Source organism: Haliotis cracherodii, unplaced genomic scaffold (genome assembly GCF_022045235.1).
Source record: "Haliotis cracherodii isolate W230 unplaced genomic scaffold, xgHalCrac1.p SCAF_18, whole genome shotgun sequence".
Lineage (NCBI taxonomy): Eukaryota > Metazoa > Mollusca > Gastropoda > Lepetellida > Haliotidae > Haliotis > Haliotis cracherodii.
In genome coordinates this window covers 4,871,518-4,893,228 of record NW_027266273.1, presented here as the reverse complement: position 1 = coordinate 4,893,228, position 21,711 = coordinate 4,871,518, and the positions used below count along the sequence as shown (strand labels likewise).

The 21,711-nt window shown below is 39.9% G+C and overlaps 1 non-coding gene across 1 annotated transcript; it reads left to right on the top strand.

Moving 5' to 3' along the window:
• Positions 1-20,031: 20,031 nt before the first annotated feature.
• On the top strand, positions 20,032-20,105 carry Trnan-guu (transfer RNA asparagine (anticodon GUU)). The gene has a single exon. It is a non-coding gene; the product is annotated as a tRNA-Asn (tRNA).
• Positions 20,106-21,711: the final 1,606 nt, after the last annotated feature.

Sequence of the window (21,711 nt, the reverse complement as noted above, 5' to 3'; positions counted from 1 at the left end):
TGAGCTTAATGTGGGTGAAAAGCCGAACGTGATGCAAGTCTCAGACTTTTACCTCTTCGGTGAAACCTACGAGCACGGGTGTGGTGCTGACAAACCTAGAAACACAATCGGGGCGAACCGGGATTCGAACCCACAATCTTAGGTTTCTGGCGTGCCTAAGGGACGCTACTCTGCACAGAGAATCGCGGCGCCTTAGACGACTGAGCCACCCGTACCCCCGAAAGCTCCGACGTTCATACAGTTTGGCCCTCACTCTATGAAGATTCATACTCAAATGAACTCACACAACGTGAAGGTCAAATCTTAATTAATAGCTTTAGCCCGATTCTTATGTAACTACGCTAAAACAGACGTCCGCTCATAAGGGATAAACTGTATGTGCTTAACTACAGCTAAAGGAGATCGAGAAGCTATGGTTGCAAATGAGTCTAGGGAATTCTTCATATACTAGAATAGATATATGATGGAGGATGGATATGTGATTGTTGATCAAAATGTGAAAGCATTTGATAACTATGCCTAAAGTTAAAGGAAACTTAGTGTCTTTTCGAATGAAGCGTTATCTCGAAGTCGCTATGGTGTCAAGATTACAGTGATACCTCGTTAACTCTATGTATCGATCAAGACGTTGTACTTCCACGTTTACCTTCACCGCAGAATTCTTGTTTGTTTATTGTTTAACGCCGTATTCAGGAATATTCCAGTTGTACGACGGTGGTCCTGTAAATAATCGAGTCTGTGGATGACATCACGACATCACCATCGATCTACGTAATTAGGATACGATGACGTGCATCAACCAAGTCCGCGAGCCTGACCACCCGATCCCGTTAGTCGCCTCTTACAAGCATGGGTTGCAGGAGACCAACTCTGAACTGGATCTCCACGGGTCTCCAGCTTTCTTTATGCATTTTGGTGTTACAGTAAAGTACGTTTATAACGAACACGCTTATAAGGAACTGACGGATATAACGAACTTTTTTTGGGCCCCGCCCATTTGCTATAATTATGCTGTATATGTGCTTATAACGAACTACGGATATTACGAACTAAATTTAGTCGTCCCTTTAAGTTCGTTATAACCGTAGTGTACTGTATATCTAAGGATGTCGCGATAAATGTTCTATGATATTCGACTTAGCCAGGCTTTACGGTATGTCACACACAAAGAACCACAATATCGATTCTGTTTGAATTAAAATTCTGAACATCTGTGGAAGCTGTAGGGTGCTTGCAGTGCACACGTTTGATGTAACCCCGATGTACGATATTATACAATGACAGGCGAGTACTGCAACAAGCAGTAGTATTCCCAATTGGCAGCACTAACAATCTACATGCAGCATCGAACGAGTACCGCATGCGTTTCAAGGACATCGTGTTTACCGCCAGCTTTATGACTGTTTACATCATACTACACCTACTGAAGAAATTATGAGCAAATATAATCATGGTCGCTGGGAATAGGGACATTATTTAGGCCACACTGCTTTTACATGCTCCGCGGATCCGCCGATTGAAAATTTTGTTGATATAAAAAAAAGAACCATCAGAATGTCTTTTTTTCCATCCGCCGATAAGCTGGTAGCATATCGCAACCAATAAGATTTTCTAAACAAGGACCACTGAAGTTTAGATATATTAAACATGGGAAACAAAATATATTAAGTTTGTTTTTATTTTAATTGATTGGATGCATACGTGCATAACAGTATTCCCGTTTGATTCGTCAGGTTTGCATTGCTTAAGCAACAGCTGTATTGCAGGCTGTCCTCTAGCCTTGCTCCAAGGCTGTAATGATAGAAAAGTCCGTGGATGTGTAGTAATTCTATCCTTCTAATAGGCAAGTCTAGATATGTGGACAGTCTAAGGACTCCAGCTTATTATAGGGACAACTTGTTTTTTATTATTTACATTATCTAGAAATTATGATTTAAAATAATTATTATTGCATTGGGGAGACTTGGGTCTTGTTCTCCTATCACATTAAACTATTTTAATTTTGTTATACCAGCCTACCTGTAATGGAGCAGAATATCTTTTCCCACCTACCAACAGGTATTTTCCTGTCAATCCGTCAAGCAAGTGAAACAATTGTGGCTTTAACTGTATAATGAAAAGAAAGGTGACGTTTATGGACCGCCGCCATATGGCTGGAAAATTGCTGAGTACGGCGTTAAACAACAAACAAACATATGTATGTGTCATGTTTCTGTTTTATTATTTTTACTAAAGACCATACTGTTTTCAAATGTTAACACCCCTGGAAATTTCTGGTAAGAGAATAGGACCCAACAACCTACATGTATGCTTGTTGTAAGATGTTGTTTTGCTTGTTTGTTGTTTAACGCCGCGCTCAGCAATATTACAGCTATATGAAGTCGGTCTGTAAATAATCGAGTCTGGACTAGACGATCCAGTGATAGACATCATGAGCATCGATCCACATAATTGGGATACAATGAAATGCATCAACTAAGTCAGCGAGCCTGACCACCCGATCCCGTTAGTCGCCCCTTAAACAACAAACAGTGAACCTATGTTAATATCTCGAAACATATGTTTACAAAATTCACTTAATCCTATCTAGCCTTTTCACATGTTCTGTAAAAAGTTTACAATTATGTTCAGAATCGGAAAGAGTATTCTTTTTTATTAATTCTTTCAGCATATTCTATATGCAATAATAAGTGATTAAGTGTTTACGAAACGAAAATTATAGTGCACCCTATAAACTCACCGTGTACTTACTCGTTTGTATTTATGAGAACACAATAAAACTTCATGTGCGTTTGATGTTCTTAAACTTAAAGCCATTTTATGTATAGCCCTCGGTTCAAAGCCGTATATAGTCAAAGAACATTTGTCTGATTCATAACCTCAAAGTTCTATTTATTCCATTGAAAATTAATCAATAACGTTGTCCGCCATGACAGTATTGGTTTTGACATGCCCGCTGAATTGAAGACATCAACAGCGCGCGAGCTTCCCGTAAACAACTTGACGTCATGTTCTCTGATGTCGCCGCGATCATATAGCGCCTCGCAGTTCCGTTATTGTATACAGCATAACGCCGCTCAAAGTCATATTGAGTTTTATAGTGCAATTCCGTTGTGGCCAGAGCGTGCAACCGAGCGGTGACCACTGGCCAATGGGTCAAACATCTGGGGGGTAAATCAAGGTCAAAGCATAGCCAGGTTAGTTGGTCTCTCACGAAAACACCGACCACCCAGTGACCGCTGTATGACCTGACCTGTTGACGACCTATGGCTGAAGGTCACGCGTGGGTCATCAACAATACGGAGGCGAGACAAGAATACCGAGGCGGTAACACCTATATATGGCCACGCCTGGTTTGATGGCCGTGTGTACCGTAGGCTTCTATGCACAACTAACAAGGCATATATGATGTACATACAACGCATATATTTAGTGTGTATACGAAAGAATAAGATAATAATTTATTGTATTACATTCCATTGATGAACATATGCAATTTAAAGCTTTAGACTCACACAAACACGTCAAATGTGCATTCATAAAAAACAAGGATAGAACAAAATAAAGTCATGAATTAAAAGATGGATATGATTTATTGTTTGAAATTGTAAATATGAAAAAATGGTATTGATTCAGGTGATATATTTGGAGAAAATACATTCCAAGTATTTTATTTTGGTAACGTCGTTGGCTAATTTATCAAATGACATTCTTTCTTGTCTATGATTATACAATTTAGTGTTTTTAATCATCTCCTGAGGCGCATGTTGATCAGAATCTTTGACGGATTGGAATAGGCGGTTTCTTCGTCTAGCAACCTTTATTTTACAACGCTTCTACAGATAATCCTCAATCATGATAAAGGATTTGGTGCATTTTTTTTAAAGGGAACAATTCTTAATGATTTTTACCAACAGTATACAGAAACAATTCCCGTGATCTCTTGTTATTTCTACAATTACAAAAAAAAGTCATTGTATACTTGTACAACATAACCATATTTCTTGCTCAGTTCTCATATTGTTTTTGTATCATAATATCACATTTGTTTTAAACGGCATTGTTATAATGTACCTCCTTTGTATTAGGCATGTACTTGCATCTTTTGTACTTACTTTGCATATATTTTTAGTTTGTAGAATACTGTTCATCTGTGGAATTTTACGCAAAAATATCTTATCTTATCTATATCAAGTTTATGATCACAAATCCTTCACCTAATTAAGTTTATTTATTGTATATATATGTATTATTTTTCATTAATCATAAGAAACATTTATAAGGTCAGGAAGCAGATATGCCGAAGGATTTGTTTGCGCGTGTGTAATGAGGAATTTGTATTATTTTCTTAAACATTGTCAAAATATGTTTTTATGAATGTTTTTGTCTTTATTGATGACGCTTATATACACCATCTATATTTACAACTGTTTATTGACTTAAATAGTTTTTGCTATGCGTGTGAAACGTTACCATAGAAACAAGGAACCATCGCGATACGGACTAGCACTTTGGCTAAAAAATCATTTTGACTGCGTAGTATAGCTTTAATGTGCTCTTCTAAATAAGGAATCTCCTCAAAGTGCATAATATATACGTGATAAACACCATTGTTAATTGTGTATGTAAACTGGGACGTACACGCCTTATGAAAGGACTGTATGTCAACCCCGTTCATATAAAATAAAATAAAATCATACTTACAGAGCGTTACTGTTTATACTGTATGTTAATTAGATCACCAGCCACAAGAAACGTGCATTATTCATTAGCAAGTGCACAATGTGTATAATTCAAAGCAACCAGACACCAACTCTAGACAATACACGTGTGTCTATACGACCGACTAAAGTGCCAGTGTGGATTCCAGGGTAGAACTGATCCCCACAAACCCATGCATGTCGTATGAGGCGACTCAATAGATTGGTGACTTGGTTGACTCCTGTCATCGTACCCCGAGGCGTTCTTTTCAATCACTGGTTTGTCTGGTCCCGATTCCATTATTGACAGGCGGTCGTCATAAAGCTGGAATAATGCGCAGTGCAGCGTTAAACAACAAACAAACGGAATAAACTCTCTCACCTTCATATTTGTCTGAAAGATCTGAAATGCGCTCGCTAGGAAGGTTTTTTTTAATATTGGGTTTTATAAAAAAATAAAAATTAATTGAATGAAGTATTAACATTTTCAAAGTGACACGCTGCCTTGAGATTCTTGTGTTCTGTACATCATATCACATAAATATAATTACTATGGTAACATGTCTGTTTATTTTGATTTTGTTGGAGCACAGCTGTTAGATGGGGAAGGGATAGTATATATTCTTTGAACAATACACATGAAAACGTCTTAAAGGAACCCTACACGTAATCAGGTGTGTACATACTAATAGTGAGAAGACTGGAAAATCATTTACAGCAATATAGTAATTGCATCAAAATTATTGCTTATCATCGGTTGAAGATTGTTTTGTTTTGGTATAATATTACTATTTGAATTCAGTAACCACACCAATATCAAATGTATAATCGAATAGATACGGTAATTTATTGTTCCTACACACCCACTATGAAGCCGTGTGCACAGAATGCAACAACAAAATATACATAAAAAATAAGGACATACATTTACACATTATAACAGTGATAATAAAACATAATACACTAACGACGCCATGGTGCAACCAATGTAAGACTGGTCGTTAATTATTTCGACCGTGCTGTACACTTGACTTGCTATCAAGGATATTCTATTTAGTGAAGGGCCCGGAGTGTGTGTTAAGGCCATGGTACTATCTCCCTCAAGGTCTGAGTTACTGTTGGAAACATAACTCGACAACTGGGGTCTGACAGATGGAAAGAGAGACAAATAGTCCCCGAAGCATATTATTTTCCCTTTCCCAGCCTTACTGTAATGCTGTAGTCCTTGTGAAGCAAGTCTAGATCCTTCACAGGTTCCAGCCGATCGGGGGTAGAATAGGTCTTCAGCTTGCCGTAATTTTAAGGCGACTAACGGGATCGGGTGGTCAGGCTCGCTGGCTTGGTTGATGCATGTCGTATCCCAATTGCGTAGATCGATACACATGATCAATCACTGTATTGTCTGGTCCATGCTCGATTATTTACAGACCGCCGTCACATAACTGGAATTAGGCTGAGTGCGGCGTTAAGCAAACAAACAATCACATGTTCCAGCTTCCGTCTAGGCTGCTTTTCAGTTTAAATAGAGGTGTTCGTTTCTTTCCAAAAAAATTTTTTTTTCCGCGTTAGTCAGAGAGACAAGTGAAGGAGGAAATGAGATTCATCTTCAACTTCTCCACCTTGTGTCTAAAGGGCTCATGATGTCGATCGATGCTCATGATGTCAATCACTGGGTGGTCTGGTCCAGACTCGATTATTTACAGACCGCCGTCATATAGCTGGAATATTGCTGAATGTGGCATGAACCAACAACCAAAAAAACAAACAAAACGTGTCAGTGTAAAGCAGTTGAGTTTGGCTCAGTAATGTTCAATATATATGTCACGTGTTTAAAGTTGCAAAACACCGCTGCTATGACTTAGGGGGAGTTTTTAGCTGGGGTAGTTGCCTGGTGAGCTGCAGCATTTACTGCACGTGGCCCCGTTTCCTACATCACCGCAGTGTTTACGACAACACAGCGATGAACTTTAGCCTTGATCGACATTACTGTTGTTATTAATGTGTTTACCACGTTCCAGTGCCCGGTCATGACGCTCGACTGGTCACTGTTATGTTGATGGTAAACAGCCTAACACAACTGGACACTTGACGCGATAAACCATAAGCATTCGGGCGTTACCCGTTTACCGTAAAGTGTTCAATATAATAGACCAGTACTAACTATCAAGTCACTGCGAAAACTAATAACACAAATGCTTTTATCCCTGCAAGTAAGTCCCCATGGTCCCCAGTATGGTGACCTCACTTTAGTTGCTGGTGATATATGGTCCAATTGTATCTATTGTAATGTTATGAATTGTCATATTTGATCGTTATGTACTAGTTTTAAACATATATCTGTGAGTTGTTTAACTGTCCTTCGTCGACAGAATTTTATACAGTTTACATATATATTATTAAAGTCAAATTTTGTCTCGTCGCGATATAGCTGCAATATTGCCGATGTGACGTTAAATCTTAACTCACTCATTCATTGTTGAGGTCACGATGATGTCCAATTCTTGCCGTAAGAGGCGACTAACGGGATCGGGTAGTCAGGCTCGCTGTCTTGTTTGATGCATGTCACCGTATCCCAATTGCGTGGATCGATGCTCATGATGTCAATCACTGGATTGTTTGATCCAGACTCGATTATTTACAGACCACCGTCATATAGCTGTAATATTGCTGCGCGCGGCGTTAAACAATAAACAAACAAACAAACAAATATGATGATACATGTAAAAGAAAACGAAACAATGATGTTTGTTGGGGATTTGTGCATGTTGTTTAACGCCGCATTCAACAATATTCCAGTAATATGACACCAGTCAGGAAATAATTGAATCTAAACCAGACAAGGTAGTGATTGATGACATGAGAATCGATCCCCGCAATTGTAATATAATCAACCAAATCATCGGGCCTGACCTCCCGATCCGTTTGGACGCCTCTGACAGCCATGGGATGCTGGGGACCTATATTTGAACCCGAAATCCACACTGATGGGCGCACTGACATTATATCTGTAGAACAAAATCGGTAATTAGAGGTATTGGTCTATTGTTTTTATGCATAAAAACAAATGCTGTTGTTGTAACTTTCCGTCAGCCTCATTAATTGTCGAACTGATCTGAGGGACATTGGGGTGGCCTAGTGGTTAAAGCGTTCGTTCGAAAACACCGACATCCCGTGTTCGTTTTTCCACATGGTACAACGTGAGAAGCCCATTCTTGGTGTCAGCCGCCCTTATATGGCTGAAGTATTGTTATAAAGCTCTCGGCTATCGATTTCATTTGAATTAACAGCTGTGTTTCAAAGCTATTTCCATCATTATCTACGTTTGTTTACAGCCAAGTGGGGATTTCGGGTTATGATAGATCCGACTGATTACCTATTCGTGTTAGAGGCGATTGTATGGATCACACCCCGTGGCTTTGTAGATTGGATGTCATCCTTGGGCTTTCTTCCTAACATTAATCTCTGGTTTGTCTGTGGGCTTCCTTCATAGTATTAATCACTGTTTTGTCTGTGGGCTTCCTTCATAATATTAATTACTCGTTTGTTAAGTACTCTAATATCGGCAAACCTCCGTTAAAGCTGGACGATTGTTCACTGCGGCTTTAGGCAACAAACAACTACAAATACCTTTGCGTGAATCGTTTTATATATAATAATTTTTTTAGAAGTTTTTAAAAAAAATATTATCCTTTGCCTTATAAATAATTAATTACCTCAGGAAAAACCGCTCTTCAAAAATTCCTATTTTAAGGTACCGTATAAAAAGCATGTTTATCTACAACATTTACGGTAAACCCCGCATACTCCACGACATTGCGAAATAAGGCTATGTGAATGCAAGGGCGATGGTCTGATGAAACTAACGATCTCATTAAGGTCGAGTGGCACCGCTTTGAAGCGTAAGGTGGGGCATGTATGATAGTGTTATGGGCGGAAAATGCGCCCGGGAGAACCTGCATCAAACAAACATCTCTATCCTGAGGGGTGGGTACAGAGGCATTTATCACCTTGTCCGTTTTGGGAAGGGCATTTTGGGGCCCGTGCGCTTATTATCGCAGATATACGTGAAAACATATGTGCACGTGTCATACCCTCATCGATTGGGTCTGCTATCGATCTACCTACAGGGACAGAAGAAGGGATTGGGGACCAGGACGGCGTAAAGATATTAGTTTGGCCCGGCAAGTGAAACGCTTAGGGACCACGAAAGCGAAAAGCTTGAATGAGGGAATGACTGGGGTTCAAAGGTATTTACATATCTATTATTTATGGTGAAAGGTTTAAAGTACATCCTCACTACCTTCCAACAATTATCGGTAAAATTGTGACTACATATACACATGTATTTATTGAATAGGGAGAGAAGAACATGAAAGCTATTGGGTAAGAGGTGAGGTGAAATGGGGTTTAACGTCGCGTCCAAGATTATGGCACTTATATAGAGACGTGCATGCACGTGTGTGTGGCTGCCTGTACTAGTCCGGACTGATGCCGATTTATAGTGCTAGCCCACTGAGATACCATGCCGCAGTTTAACATGAATAACATTAACACTCAGACATAGTATACAGACTCCGAGTCGACAAGTCCTTGTTGTAGCCCCTTAATGCCGAGCGCCAGACAGGGTAACAACAAGTACCATCTTTTAACGTCTTTTGGTATGACGCGGCCGGCGGATCGAACCCCGGACTTTCCGCTCTCCGGGCGGACGCTCTACCACTAGACCACGGAGGCGGTCCTATTGGGTAAGAAACACTGTCACGAGAAAAATGGAGAGAGGACATTCACAATTGGACTTATGTGAAAGTGAAACACAAAATACGCACTGTTCAAGATAAGGCATTTCACTAAGGATATAGCAAAACAAATGCCTTTATAACTGGCCATTATGACGCACGGAAGAAGTAAACGTGCCTGTCTTCAAAATTAAAATTATTTCTTTTAGGTGTCAGCGAACGCTTTAACAATTGGGCTACCCAACCGCCCCTTCAGTTTTCGAAAAGGAACAGTTTCTCTGGGCCCGATTCTTTCATATTACCACGGCATGACAGATTAACGAATGATAATATGAAGGAATCGGATGTTCTTTAACTTTTTTTCACTAGTATATTAAATATAATTTAACCAAATCAAATCTAACAATATTTTCATTTCAGAGACTAAACGTTAATCTGGCTGGATGAGGAATCGAATCACTGTGTATGATCCTTTAAGACCGAAGCATCTCTTTGATTGCTGCTCCCAATGAACGGTTTTGATTTTCAAATCTAAGTCCAAATCAAAATGGGTTTTTTCGGAGCAGCACAGAGAAACGGTTACTGCATCTAACCCCGTGGGTAAGGCATGGGAGTCCCGTCACTCCAGTATTGCCTGCCTCAGTGGAGCTAACCGACGTGAAATCACTGAAATACTGTTAACACTAACGTTCAAAGAAATCTCACTCCAGCTCACCGCCCATCCCATTAACAATATCACGCTTCCATGACAACCCTCAAGACGCACACACGCGCTCGTGCATATTCCCCATACTCATGGTGTACTCTCCCTTCCAATATTCTCCCCCAAGGTATTGTCGAGCAAACCTTTCTTCCGCTCTCTCCCATCTCTCAATCCAGCCTCACTCACTACATCCCACACCCATCCCTCGTGACCTTCGACACCATGGCAACCATGTTACACCTACCCCACTGACGTGGGCACGGACTGCTCACGTCACAGCTCTAATAAACTGTAAACTGACCACACTTCCTTTGTCCAGGCAACCCAGAATAGATGACCTCAGCAACGACCAGTTAATATGCTACACGATATCTACTACGCATGTATGTACGGTATTTCGGTAGAAAGTGGCGGTGTTATTGAAGTACACGGGTTATAGTCATTACGACGCTAATGCCAAGGAGATAAATAGGATGTGGGATAGAGGGTGCCCAGGGTCAGGTCATTGAAGATTTAGATTGGCTTAAAAAAGTAAATATAAATATATTATTTATTATTTAGCGATGAAATATTGTATTAATCTTGAAAAACAACTATCTCACTCCAATAAAATATTTTTTTTATGCAAGACTGCATCAATATCAATGACGCTGTTGGCTTCAGAGTAAGATTGTAAAAATCGGTAAGAAAAAGCATGATTTTAATAAAATAATCTCATTGTCAATTGTGTATCTCATGTCGTGATCAGAGAAGGTTGACATTTTCGTCATGAAAATAGCTTATTAAGTATTTATCTGCGCTTTATGTCTTTATTTCTTATATGAGAAATCAACACCATGTACAGCCTCTTTAATGATGATGATAAAATGTATAATCTTTAAAAATATTTATCCGTATTTAAATAATGATCCTTCCTCAATAGAATTTGACCTCGGCGAAAAAGTTCGAAAAAAAGTCGGAAAAGTCCATTTTATGCACAGGAGGGTATTTCCCGCATGTTCTCACAATATTCACGTCGATTACCTGTACCTATTGTCATCTCTCTCCTGCTTTTGGTTGCGATCGTATATAATGCGTTGCCCAGCTACATCTATGGAGAACAACTCACTGCCTTATATGGGTACTATGTTCGAGGTGACCACTTACTGAAATGTTTATAAAACGAACTGAACTATCTTCGGTTCTAAGGCAATGTCGTCTATTTAGAATAACATGCCACCATCAACTCTGTCACATTCAATCTCAACCAAGTTATTCGAATATTCCTATAAATAAGGCCAGATTTTCTTTTTCTTTGTTCACGGAATATGGCCCCAAATTTGAGGGAGGTAGTCTGAAAAATAAAAAGTAAACAATTGCTATTCCCTTTTTTCGATTTTCTCGCAATTGTCAAGTTTCTACGATAATTATTTAAACTCCTGTCTGTCCGAAATTTATCATGAACAGTTTCGAGGGAAGTATTACCCCAACATCCATTAAAAGGCCCGTGAAGATCCGGGTTAGAATAGGTCTTCAGTCTTCAGCAACCCATGCTTGCCGTAAGAGGCGACTAACGTCATCGGGGGGTAAGGCTCGCTGACTTGGCTGATGCGTGTCATCGTATCCCAATTGCGTAGATCTATCTATTAGTCACGGGATTGTCTGGTTCATTCTCGATTATTTATATACCGCAATCATATAGCTGTCATAGTGCAGCGTTAAACAACAAACACAACAAAACATCCATTAAACTTTATCTTTTCATTTATCTATTCATCAGAAGTAATACTGAGTAGCATACCCGGAAAAGATCAATAACATATGGGACTGTATTATTGCCAGCCATTGGACGTTCTGATTCAAAGCCGTAGTCTAAGTCTATCAGAAGTTATACAGTCAGAAAGTACATATGTTCTCTTTAGCGTTATAATGGGGATTTACGTACAGTCGATGATTATGCATATAACGCAAACACTTTTCAAGTTTCTGAAACTATTTTCTCGAATACAATAAACTACATATTACATGTCCTTATTTTCGTGCGTGCGTGCGTGCGTGCGTGCGTGCGTGCGTGCGTGTGTGTCAGATTTCAGTAAATGAATACGGTACAATTTTCTTTTAAATCTCCTGATGTTACCTAAGTCTCTCCACGAGAGGCTGTCAAAGAAGGTGTTGAATTAAACCTTACTATAGACACGTAGAGTGCTGTTCAGCACCGGAGTGCCGAACGGCGGTGTTGTGCACATCGGTGGCTCCGCAGGTGTCTCAGCTCTGTTGTGTCCATATCGTACAGAACTGCCGAAACATGGAGACGAACCCACCTGGACGGATGTCGACCTGTCGATCCCATGATGGGGCCACCTACCTTGACCAGCACCGAACTGACTGTCAGGTTGTCGACACATCAGTCCCACATCCACGGGGCCCGCCGGCAGCCACGTGGTGATTGTAAGGTTAACATCTGTGCTGAAAAGTTCCTAATGCGCCATAAAACTTTTCTTCACTAACTCACTGAATGTTTCTGACCTGTAAGAGTGTTCAGTTGCCGATGATCATGAAGACGATGTTCAGTTGCCGATGATCATGAAGACGATGTTCAGTTGCCGATGGTCATGAAGACGATGTTCAGTTGCCGATGATCTTGAAGACGATGTTCAGTTGCCGATGATCTTGAAGACGATGTTTAGTTGCCGATGATCTTGAAGACGATGTTCAGTTGCCGATGATCTTGAAGACGATGTTCAGTTGCCGATGATCTTGAAGACGATGTTTAGTTGCCGATGATCTTGAAGACGATGTTCAGTTGCCGATGATCATGAAGACGATGTTCAGTTGCCGATGATCTTGAAGACGATGTTCAGTTGCCGATGATCATGAAGACGATGTTCAGTTGCCGATGATCATGAAGACGATGTTCAGCTATCGATGATCATGAAGACGATGTTCAGTTGCTGATGATAATGAAGACGATGTTCAGTTGCCGGTGATCATGAAGACGATGTTCAGTTGCTGATGATCATGAAGACGATGTTCAGTTGCTGATGATCTTGAAGACGATGTTCAGTTGCCGATGACCATGAAGACGATGTTCAGTTGCCGATGATCTTGAAGACGATGTTCAGTTGCCGATGATCATGAAGACGATGTTCAGTTGCCGATGATCTTGAAGACGATGACGTGTATGATCCCAGCAATGTTGTCATTAAAAAGCTCTTCGAGAATTCATATCCTAAATTTAAATATGGCCGCCACGGCAGCCATATTGAAAATGACGTGTTTGCCCGTTACTCGGGCATTTCCTAATGTATATGTAGCTTTATGGACATGTAATGTGTGTTTTAATTTCGCTAATTTATTGTAATATTTTACAGTTAATGAAAGGTAATCCTGAGACCACTTTCGTCAGTATGTTTGGCAATCGAAGGAAGATATATGTATACAAAATCTCTGTTGTGAATATATTTGCATATAAATATACAGATGTATACAAATATGTATCTGAGGTTCATTCTAGTATTGCACGACCTAAACAGCGAAAAGTTCTCTTCATAATATTTTCACGAGTGCGGAAGGATGTTCAATCTCCGGCCACGTGATACATGGAGGCGTTAAAATATGGTTTTTGGTGTTGCAATTGGCGCTCGGCATTAAGGGCCTTAAACAAGGATTGGATGGCTCGGAGTCGGGTTAATTGCAGTTTGGTATCTCAGTTGGCTGACACTATAAAACCACCATTAGTCCGCGCGCACACGCACACGCACACGCACACGCACACGCACACCAGGTAGTCATATATATATTACAGGTGTTTCTTTAAGCAGTATAATGTTAGGTTGTCAAAATACTATCTTCGAAATGTATGATTTATAATCAGTGATGATAGATGTCTTTTACGATGTCGCATACGATTAGTGATCTACAATGACTTTACACAGGGCGGTTTTATGTGTCGACAGCAAAGGGCACAATCTCTTCAAACGTTGACCCCAGTGACCCCGTGCATGGCATGACCTCTTGACCTTTCTCCTGACTTGACCCAGAGCGCCGGTCCGTGTCGTCGCGGGCACATTTTTCACCTGTGAGTGCTCCGCCAATCTCCCCCACCCACTACCCTCCCCGGGAATCAGATCTAGGCTTTGGTCAGACACCTGCAGACCCACTGAGAGCTACACACGTGGACAAGCAGGCCGAACAAAGGCGTCATGCTGGTTAAAATGTATCCAGGGTAAAACCGCTCGTACCGTGTCCTCCAAGTAGACAGACACACAGAGAGACGAGCGTGTGATAAAATACGATAAGATGGCTGAAATATTTATTTAAAAAAAGCATAACCAAGAAGTTATAGTAACAACATAAAAGATATGTACATACATTAGGCTTATAATCTGGTACTTTATAATTATTGTCAGAAATTGAAAACATTGTGACAGACATTATGTATGGTGTTTACGTCATTATTTGCTAAATGTATCAGAATATATGTTTTTTGTTGTCATTTTTTAACATTATTACAATCTTTGTCAAGCGGTTTATGTAGAAGAGATATTTGATGATAATGTTTGTTATTGTGTAATATATATGTAATATATATATATGTATGTAATATTGTGTTTTTCATCTTTGATAATGGCACAATTAGAACAAAGTCTTTGATTAAATGGTACTGGAGCGTCTTCCTGACAGTCTTGACAGTGGTTGAGATACGGTTCTGATTTTATTTCATTGTTTGCTAATCTGTAGGTCCTATGTTTATTTCCCGTACCTTTAGAAGTTGATATATTAATGTTATCAATATTATGAAAGCTTGTAATTACTAGCGTGGATGAAAACCCTGTGAATATATATTTGATGGTTTCAGTGTGAGGAACCAATGGATTGAAAACCAAAAGTGTGAATTAGTAGCATTTGTTGATAACTTATATAGATAATAGGGCAGTTGGGAGCTCGAGCCTAATGGTTAAAACCTAATGGTTAACCCCGGGTTCGTTTCTCAACATGAGTAAAATGTGTGAAGCCCATGTCTGGTGTCCCTGCAGTCCCCTGGTGGAACTTTCATCAATATATTGTTTGTAAATCTGGGGCCGGATGACCAACATTTCCAAAATGAAACCACACATATACATACAGATACACTTTAAAAACGCATATTCGTTGTTGTTTTTTTAATATTTGGCAAAATGGTCACAAAAATCAAGTAAAGTTGGTTTGGGGTATTTAGGCATGACATAATCATACACAACTATGTCGTCTCGCGGATTCGAATCTCATTCGGTGTGTTTGGAGATGGACTTTGGCAGATCTTTTCTGAACTCTGGTTAAAGTTGATTATTCGTTTTCATGTCATCAGTATTCGCAATCATTACTGGGGGGAGCTTATGCACACTCGATGACCCCTGACGTCACAGGGCATTGTTTCGCCGGTGTGACTGGCAAAAAAACACTACAAATTATGTCATAGGGTATTGTCACGTGTTTGAAAAGTTCGTGGTACTGTATTCTAAAGGTAGGCCCAGTATTCTAGTAATGGAGAGGAATCACTCGAATCTATTGGTTCCAGAAGTAGAATCAACAAGTCGCGAAATTGCGAGTTGATTCAACTTCAGAAGTCAACAGATTCCAGTGGTTATGTTATGGTTAACGTTGAAATATCATTTCTCTATAATGTTGCACCCTGACCTGTAGATCAGAATGGATAATCTGTTCCCGGATCAGAATTAGAACAACAATGGTTCAAATAATTAATTGGACATGTCCCATGTCTAGACATTTTATGTATCTGTGTATATATAGTGTAAGTCTAAACCCATGGAAAAAAGACGGGATCGGCTCTTGTCTGAACATTATAGACTTTGTATGCATGTGTGTATATATATTGGGGGCACGGGTGGCCCAGTCGTCTAAGCGCCCCTATTCGCTGTGCAGGGTTGCGTCTCTTGAAACACTAGAAACCTATGAATGTGGGTTCGAATCCCGGTTCGCACCGATTATGTTTCTAGGTTTGTCAGCACCATACCCGTGCTCGGGGGTTTCACCGAAGTGGTAAACGTCTGAGACCTGCATCACTTCGGGCTTTCCTCCAACATCAAGCTGCCACGCCGTGATATAACTGGAATACTGTTAAAAGCGGCGTTAAAACAAATTATCGATCTAAATATTTACAGTCTGATGAATAACTTGGATTTTGAAATCTGTTAAAAGCGACGTTAAACCCAACTCACTCACTGTATATATAGTGCGTATATAAACACATGGGAAATGCTAAACAGGGCAGGTTCTTGTCTATAAGTAATCACGCCCTCCTCGATACGTGCATTTGAAAACAACTTATTTTTCTCCCGACTGCCGTATCTACACGTGCTAGACAGGTTTGCTTAAATCATCGAAGAGGGCGTGACGACGTATCTAGTAAACAATATCAAACGTATCTAGTGCAGACAAACGTGATACGATACGATGGTCATGTGATACGTTCTGTAATTCATATACACAAACGTGGGGAACACAAAGTTGAATTCATTTTTATATCTCAATATAATGACCCCCTTTTCAACACATTTAGTCAGTCCACTTGTCTTTTTTATACTTGATATCCCTCCATAACAGAACTCTTCTGATTGGCCCCCAAATCAGCCCTCAACTGCAGGCTTTAAGGCATCATTGTGTGCAAAGGCTGTAACAACTTGGGACAGAGACCATATGGTCTCTGCTTGGGGGCAAGGTCTGGGCTGTAGGGGCCCAATCTCATTAAAATCAGACCTTAGTTCTCGCTATCGCTAAACAAAGATCTGAGGACATCCAATTAGGGGTCACGTCAGAACGACCTTTCATCCGACCAATCAGAGCGTCGCTTACCAGATCATGAAAGTGACAGTCGGAATGTGGTTTCTAATCATGCAACCTCGAAAACTTTAACACGGGGTATTCCGAACGATAGTTACGGGTTTAAAGACTGAATCCTTACAATCTAGACCAAGTATTAGCCATTCCATGAATGTTCTTTTGTTTAGGTTTCAAATTTGTAATCGAGAATTTGTCCAAATATGTTTCAAAGCGTAGTTGCCAATTTGAAATTAGTGCCGTAGAGCACGAGAAAGCTGCCTTCTGATTGGTCATTCCATTGGTCAGTTAAACTTCGCGCAAGGTCGGTCTGACGTGACCCGTAATGGGATGTCCTCAGATCTTTGTTTAGCGGTATCGAGAACTAAGATCTGATTTTAATGAGATTGGTAGGGGCCATGATAATGTTTAAAGCCAAACTCACTCATTCATTTAAATATATAATATATTGTGAGCTACAGGACCCCATGTCAATACCCATCTGCCCTTTGTCCATATTGCATTCCTTTATTTGGGTAAGATGTCAATCTCATTTAAATCAGATCTTAGTTTTCGCTACCGCTAAACAAAGATCTGAGGACATCCCATAACGGGTCACGTCAGAACGACCTTTCGCGAATTTTGACCGACCAATGAAATGACTGACAAGAAATCGACATTAGCCATTCAGAAGGCAGCTTTCTCGAGCTTTACGACACAAGTTTCAAACTGGCGACTACGCTTCGAAACATATTTTGACGTATTCTCGATTAAAAAAATTAAAACGGATAAAAAGAACATTCTGGAATGGCTTATAGATAGCCTAGATTGTATTGATATAATTAAAAAAAACATAGCTGTCGTTCGGAATACCCTCTGTTCATTTTTTCGAGGTTGATGATCAGAAAACACATTCCGTCCGTCACTTCCATGATCTGGTAAGCGACGCTCTGATTGTTTGGATTAAAGGTCGTTCTGGCGTGACCCATAATGGGATGTCCCCAGATCTTTGTTTAGCGATAGCGAGAGCTAAGATTTGATTTTAATGAGATTGGGTAAGATGTTGGCATACTACTTTCATTGTAGACCCGTGAAGATCCGGGTTAGAATAAGTCTCAGCAGCTAATGCTTGCCATAAAAGACGACAAACGGGATCCGGTGGTCAGGCTCGCTGAGTTGGTTCATGCATGTCATCGTATCCCATTTGCGTAGGTCAATGTTCATGGTGTCAATCGCTGGACTGTTTGATCGCCGTCATATAGCTGGAATATTGGTGAGTGCGGCGTTAAACAACAAACTGTAATAGTAGTTTTGCGAGGCAGATAGCCAACCAATAACACTCCCTTTGAATGCCCAAATACTGTGGCCATCATAATCTTGCCATGAGGGTGAAGTCCCAGACTTATAAAGTACATGATATGTTGGATGTATCCCTTGCATTGATTCCGTTTTAGTTTCTGATCTTAGTGAGTGAGTGAGTGAGTGAGTGAGTGAGTGAGTGAGTGAGTGAGTGAGTATGGTTTTACGCCGTTTTTAGCAATATCCAAGCAATATCACGGCGGGGAACACCAGAAATGGGCTTCACACATTGTACCCATGTCGGGAATCGAACCCGGGTTTTCAGGCGTGACGAACGAACGCTTTAACCACTAGGTTACCCGACCGCCCCGGATCTTAATGATGAAGACACCTCTCATCCTCCGTTACCTAACATGATATATATGTAAATACTTCCTTTCGACCCGTGAAGATAGGTAGAATAGGTCTTCAGCAACCCATGTTTGCCGTAAAAGACGACTGTGCTTGTCGTTAGAGGCAACTAACGGGATCGGGTGGTCAGGCTCGCTGACTTGGTTGATACATGTCATCGTATCCCAATTGCATGTTCATGATGGCAATCACTGGGTTGACTTGTCCAGACTCGATTATTTACAGACTGCCTTCATATAGCTGGACTATTGCTGAGTGTGGCGTTGGACAACAAACAAACACATATAGTCTTGTAATGAGAGTCACAATTTTTCATCCACCCGACTATTGTTTTTAGGAAATCAGTGTTCATATTTTTCCATGAAACTTCCGTTTTAGAATATAGGAAGCCGTAAACCCAGTCGTCTGAGGCGTTTTGATTCATCGCGCAGAGTTACGTCTCTTCTGCATGCGAGAAACACATGACTGCGGGTTCGAATCCCAGTTTCGACATGCTTATGTTTCTAGCATGTGGTGGTGGGTTTCACCGAAGTAGTAGGCCTCAAATCTAAGGCATGCACCACTTCGGGCTTACCTCCCACATTAAGCTGACATGCCGTGATATAACTGAAATATTGTTCAAAGCGACGTTAACACAAATTATCGATCTAAATATTTACAGCCTGATGAATAACTTCGATTTTGAAATCTGTTAACAAAGTGACAATTAAAACCCTTTTCCACAAAATCTCTTCTAAAAGCAGATATATGATCTTTAAGATAGTTCATTCGTTCAGGTCCAGATTGAGTTCATAGAAATATGATTATTACATTTTATTGTTGTGTAACTCATAGTGTAAGCCTTGCAAGAGTGAAACAAGTTTACCATGTAGCTTGTTATAATCACAATGCGTGTGATTGTAAGCTAAGGGAGGGAACTCCCATTTACAAATTTGAACGCAACGTTCGATATTTATAGCATTCGTGACCAACTCGTGTTATTCCGGGACAAGCGAGGTTACGGAAAGGGCCGAGTGGTGACGAATGTATTTATAGAACACCATTCGGATATGACCGTTGAAAGCATTCGATAAAACTCGCCCCTGTCCGTAACCCGCCATTCAGCTTGTCCCGTAATGACACGATCGAGTTAGGAACGAATGTGAACAGCTCATACTTCTAAGACCAACTCCGTGTGTCCACTGAAGCAGAGACCATATATATGGTCTCTGACTGAAGGAAGAGAAGCTACCACAGTTAATTGTTTTGTTGAGGTTAAACGGAAGGTCCACACACTAACGTTTGAACAGAATCACCAACAAAAAGAACAACAATATATACAATAGTTGAAAGCTTGTTAATTGAGTTAACGTTTATGAACTTAAATTTGCCTAACGCTGTCAGCAATGTCTCTGTGGCGCAATCGGTTAGCGCGTTCGGCTGTTAACCGAAAGGTTGGTGGTTCGAGCCCACCCAGGGACGCAGCTCATTTTTTATTTTAGTATATTACTCGCTAAAACTCGACTTAATGAAAAAAAGTAGTTTTGAATTCAAATAGCAATGCTTGGCGTATTAACAATAAGTAATTGACTCCAACCGAAAAATACCTTGAAACAAAATCCTTGTGTACATAGAAACCTGAACCGTAAATGTGTATCTACTTCTAGTTTTGGTGATGATGATGATGAGCTTTTACAATCATAAGGTAATCGCCGTGAGCATGGTATTACAGTTGTCAAGGTTACTGAGAGTGAAATAACTGATAAATTTCCATCTTTGCATGTAATAAATCTCTGATGGATTCTAATCATAGCTTTGAAACAGATTTGTACCTCAGTTGCAAGACTATTGTGTGCATATACATAAATATGTCTCCAATCAATTTCTTTGCGACTATGCTTGTCGTAAAAGGCGACTAACGGGATTGGGTGATCAGACTCGCTGACTTTGTTGAAATATGACATCGTATCCCAATTGCGTAGATTGATGCACATGATGTCAATCACTGGATTGTCTGATCCACACTATTTACAGACGTCGTCATACACACACATATATATATATATATATATATATATATATATATATATATATATATATATATATATATATATATATATATATATATATATATATTATCTTTAAGTACTGGACGCAGCTTGGGCATGGCAGAAACCTATGATCGTGGGTTCGAATCCCGCTTTCTAGGTTTGTCAGCACCATACCCGTGGGTTTCACCAAAGTGGGAAACGTTTAAGACCTACACCACTTCGGGCTTTCCCTCCACACTAAGCTGACACGCCGTGATATAACTGGAATACTGTTAAAAGCGGCGTTAAACCCAACTCAACCACTAGTCAATTCAATAAATGAAACCTTTCTGATTGTATCATCAACCTCTGCAAATATCCTTCATTCATGATTGCAGCTATATGTGAAATTAACTCCGTTCAGCCTTCATTATAAGCAAAAATCAAACCACAGGAAATAGGAACTACTTTAAAAACAAGACTCGTGCAAGGTGCCATCTTAAAAGCCGACATATTCAAAGAAAATAAAAGTGTGGTTCAGAATGTGCAATGAAAGTGTTTTACATTATTTCCTCGAATTACATAAGATCTCGTAGAATACTAAAATAAGTTTTGCATAACATTTGATCTGAATAGTATTTTATATGGCGACCCAAACTTGGATGAATTCCACTGAAAGCTGTTCATTTTTATTTTGGAGACGTTTTTCGACTTTCAGATTCGACTATTTTATGCTCTCGTCTCCAAGTATATGTTTGTTGTAAATAATACTTGCCATTGGATGTGTTGATACACTGACCATGTTCCACTTTGGAAAAGGTTAAGATCAAATAACATGAGTTTTTTTCCCTATTGATTGTCATTAAAATGTTTGAATCAGTCAGCGTTACCGACTTCCATGATTTATCATCCATATGTGTAATCATCATTTAAAGCGTTCATTGTAGGAGCAATACCATTGTTGACGTAACAGCACAGACAGCACCGTTGACCATTGGAATTTGTGTCAGAATTCTCACTTGGAGGAAATTCATTCACTTCTTTTGTAAAAACAGTAC